Genomic DNA, 5,102 nt, shown 5'->3' with positions numbered 1-5,102 from the left:
ATATATATTAACAGCACTAACAATGGGCCAGATGATGGTTGTTCCCATGGGAGGCATAAAGATTTCGGTCTTTTATTCGAGGTTGACACATACGATACATTTCATTTATATTCCTTGGTACTACGTGCCAAAACCACGATATGATTACGAGGCACGCCGTAGTGGCACCGGATCAATTTCGACCACCTCGAGTTCTCTAACGTGCACCATACACGGGTGTTCTTGCATTTCGCCCCCACCAAATTGCGGCCGTCGTGGCCGCGGGAATCGCACCCGCGTCCTAGGACTTAACAGCGAAACAGGTTAACCACTGAGCTACCACCGTGGGCAAAGCAACATTTCGATGCATGCACACACCGGATTTTCCGTCCGATCGCCCGCTACAAAGCGCACGGCATCATTAATAATCATCATCAACTAATATCCTCTAGCGGGCCCGGGTTGGGCCTGGTCATGAACAAGCGCGCCCTGGATTAGTTTAGCAATGAACGCCCGGGCCCGGGCCGGGCCCGCGCTTGGAACCATGGGCCCGGGCTGGGCTCGGGCTTCATGAAGCGGGCCCGGGCCGTAAAATCCGGCCCGTGCAGTGCTATACTTCTAGCTAGCAACTCGCTCCTTTCGCAATCGCGGCTGCTGAGGCGACCAAAGTGACTTTGGCGTTGAAGCTATAGAGTGCACCAACTTTGCGATGAAAGCACACGACGTACAAAGCTCCCCCTAAAGAGATAACCGAGCGAGAATGGTCGACCACGCCCTGTATCTCATTGTACAAGTCTGAGGCGCACAACCCAACTCCGGCGAAGCACTAGAATGTAGAGTTGGGGGCCCAAGAAATTTGCCAGCTGCCAGGACGCATGCGCAGAAGGCAAGCCACTCTCGGACTCCTTTGCTCACGTTGTCCCAAGACCTTGCAGCGCCTTCGTTTGGGCGGCGAACAAAACCGGAGAGCACGCAACCTCAAGAGAAGAAAATAAAGACGGCGCTTGGCAGTGGCACGTGAAGCCATGGCTCGCGTTCCCTGCGAGTGTCGATTCTGGTCACTAAAATAAAACTTCATTTTTGTCTAGTTGGTACATATTCCTGAGGCTATATATATTGTGATTCTGGTTCAGCCGTCTCGTTTTAGATGCGAAGCATCTTATGGCGCAGTTCAAACCGGTGGTGGTGGTGGTGTGCAGCGTGACCACCCTTACTGCGCATGCGCAAATCCTCTCCCCCTTTCCTTTCTCCACTCCCGCTTTTCCCCCTCCTCTCCCATTTCCCCTCTGAAATGCGGGCTCGACATGCCGAAACACTGCTTCGCATTGCCTCATGGTCCCCTTTAGCGGGAGGTGGTGTGATTTTTCTTCCCTCCTGTGGCATCAGCCCACAAGAGCCAAATCATTCCCACTAGCTCACGCCACCATAATCCACGGGACGCACTTATTTTAGGAGCTTGCTCCTTATGCTCGGGGCTTGTCCATCGCCGTAGTAGCCGGGCTAATACACTGGTAAAATATAACCACTTCAGCGCACGCTCGCACGGAAGGGAAGTCTTCTTCCCCTTGTTCTTCGAGCACCTTGATGATAATATTAATGCAGGCAAAACCACATATAGCATAGCCAACTGTAGCATGGAACACTAAAAACAATGTTAAAAAGGATGCGTAAAAAAGGCCCATGGATTGGGATAGATATCTGCCGGCACTCTTGTTCGCATATCGCGAGTTACCGCATGCTAGTCTGGGATTCTCACCATTTGAGATGCTATACGGGAGAACCGTCAGAGGCCCAGTAACAATTCTGAGAGTTGTGGTCCAGGGAAGAGTTGGGAGGAAAAGAACACATATACATATGTGCTAGATCTTAGGAACACTCTAGAGGAAACATGCAAAATAGCACACCAAGAATTGGAACAAGCCAAGCAGAAGCAGAAATCATACTATGATCGTAGAACAGTGCATAGGACACTAAACGAAGGAGATAAAGTACTGGTGCTGCTGCCCACGCAGAATAATAAAATGTTGATACAATGGAAAGGGCCATTTACAGTCACCCGAAAGAAGAGTGAAATGTATTATGAAATTTTAGTCTGTGACCAGAAAAAAGTGTTCCACACTGATGTGCTATAAAAAGATATGAAGAAAGGAGGTAGAAAAGAGAAAGAGGTGGCTGCCGTGTGTATGGTAATCACGGAAGAGAACAGGGAGGAGGTACCCACCTGTATTGTGAGGAAAACGATGGCAGCAGAGGTTACCGTAAATCCTTCCCTAGAGGTTTCACAAGCCACAGAGTTAAGAGGGGTAATTAACGATTTTAGCGAGATATTTTCAGATATACCAGGGTGAACAGAGGTAGTGAAGTGTGAGCTTGAATGCTCGACAGAACCGGTGTATGTCAAGCAATATCCACTACCCATGGCCATGCAGGAGACCATTGAAACAGGAGTAGATGAGATGCTAAAGTAGGGCATCATTGGAAGGGCCAACTCTGCCTACAACGCGCCACTGGTAGTGGTGAAAAAATCAGACGGCTCAAACGAGTGTGGATTTTAGGCGACTAAATAACATCTTAAAAAGACAGACGCAGAACCCATTCCAAGAATTGATGTGGTTGTAGCAAAAGCGGCAAGCAAGAGATACTTCTCGAAACTAGACCTCTCCAAAGGGTACCCATGGAGGAAGCTTCAAAGGAAGACAGCTTTTGCATGCTCTCGGTGATTATTCCAATTCAAATATATGCTTTTCGGACCGAAAACAGAAGCAGCAGTATTTACAAGATTAATGAGAAAAGTCTTGCATGATGTGCCCTATGTAGAGCACTACATTGATGATATCCTGGTTGCAACAGATACATGGGAACAACATCTGCAGGCTTTAAAGAAGCTGTTCGAGAAGATAAGGAAGGCTGGGCTGACGGTTAAACCTAACAAATGTGAGTTAGGATACAACACCATGGACTTCTTGGGGCATAAATTAGGGCTAGGCCAAGTGGGCCCTAAGGAAGAGATCTTGGACAAGATCCAAGTGGTGGAGAGACCAAAAACCAAAAAACAGATCCAATCATTTCTAGGATTGACCGGGTTTTATAGAGAGTTCACACCTCTCTATGCAGAAATAGCGGGACCTCTTACTGAATTAACAAAGTAGGGCGAAATGGGACACTGGTGAAAACTGGGACACTGTTTGGTGCAGCTCCCAAGCCCCCAGTGCTGAATGTGTACATGTGATCCAGTCTTTGCTGCTGCTGTCAGGGGATGTGGAAACCAATCCAGGGCCTAATATGAATGATGTTCTCGCTGAGCTACAGGAGCTGACAGCTGGTCTAGGTAAACTAATCACTGAGGGGCAAAGCCTAAAAAATCAAGTTATGAGCACCGATAAAACACTGACGGATCTAAGCAAGCAAATGGTGGAATTTGAGCAACACTGCCAGGCACTGATGCCCTTACGAAACGAATTTGAAGCAGTGCATGCTGCTACCGGTGAAACTGGTCGCCTGGTATCTAACCTCAAGAGCCCCATAGATGATGCTGACAACCGGTCTCGTAAAAATAACTTATTATTGTATGGCATTTCTGATTCCAACCCTTCTGAAACTTTTATGCAGTCCGAAAAATTATTCATTGATAACATTCGTGAGCACGTGCACATAAGCAGCCTTGATGATAAGGAAATTCAGTGTGCCCACCGGCTGGGACGGTACTCGCCTGGCTGTAACCGCCCCCTCATCGTTAAATTTGAGCTCTACAAAACCAGGCGGTTGTAAGTTAAAGGGGAGTAATTGCGCAATTGGCAAAGATTTTTCACCAGCCACTCGAAATGCCCACAAACATCTTACTGCTTTAGCCAACAGTTTCAAGACAGTTGTCATAGCATCCAAACGCTTTGAATATAATGAATCATCCAATACCGTAAAACAGACTCATTAGCAATCAAAGCGCAAAAGAGGCTCACCAAACCCTCGCCCTATTGCCACAACGAATAGGCTTTCTTTATCTGTTATTTTCCCTAATGCCCGTAGTTTTCTTCCAAAACGTGAAGATATATTGTCTTGTTTCTTCATCTAGCAGTAATTTACTCATCATAACAGAAATGTGGCTCACGGGCGACATCAGTGACGAGGTATTATCATAATTGCCAAACTTTGAAGTTCATCGACATGACCGCCTAGGAACACGAGGTGGGAGAGTTTTTATAGCATTCAGCAAGCAATTACCTGGCACAACAATTGTGCCTCCTGCTGGCCTCGAGATAGCCTGGCTACTTCTCCGCTTATTCCTACAGGCTGTCCTGCTGGGTGTCTTATCAACCCCCTGTTAAAGGGACACTAAAGAGAAACAATGAATTGGTTTAGATTGATAAAGTGTGCTCGGAGAACTCTTGTGTAGTTTATTTCACCACCATAGGTTTATTATTAGAGGAGAAAACCAAGTTCAAAGTTTCATTTTTAAATTTCGCGTCGAACTTTGTAATTCGTGACATGAAAGACTTCAAAGAGCATTTAACGTATTTTGGCGCCACTGGCTCGACGAAATTTTCACAAACTCGTGATGTCAAGTCTCTGGCCCCCTCAGAGGACAATGTACTTCGATTTAACCGATTAGGAACTACGTAGGCCTAAGCAGGCGCCGTCAAAAATATGTGACGTCACGGCAAATGGTGCGGGAATTCCAAGGTGGCGTCGCCACCTGTATTTTCTTTTTGCGTGTTTTCTCACTTATTAAGCGTCTTCTCGCAGCAAGCGTGGTGTTTTTGGTATCGTGGAAGACTACTTCACTAATGCAAGAAAAATCGTTTTGCTCTTTAGTGTCCCTTTAACAGCCCCGATTTTCCTGGAATGTTAAACAGCATTTTGTACCAGGTTACAGCTGCGCATCCTAATGCTCATATTCTCTTATTCGGCGACTAACTTCCCTGGTATTAACTGGCGTATTCTATCTTCCGGCGCATCAACTAACACTGAGGCTAGAGATTTCCATCGCCTGTTTAAACTTTCACAGCTTGTTTCTGAACCAACACGTGTTTCGCGTGACTGTGTGAACGCCTTAGACCTTGTACTAACTAATCAGCTAGACAGGTTATCATCTTTAACTTTTCTTCCTCCTATCAGTGACCACGAAG

This window comes from Rhipicephalus sanguineus, chromosome 11 (genome assembly GCF_013339695.2).
Source record: "Rhipicephalus sanguineus isolate Rsan-2018 chromosome 11, BIME_Rsan_1.4, whole genome shotgun sequence".
Taxonomy (NCBI): domain Eukaryota; kingdom Metazoa; phylum Arthropoda; class Arachnida; order Ixodida; family Ixodidae; genus Rhipicephalus; species Rhipicephalus sanguineus.
Note: the sequence above shows the minus strand (reverse complement) of the source record.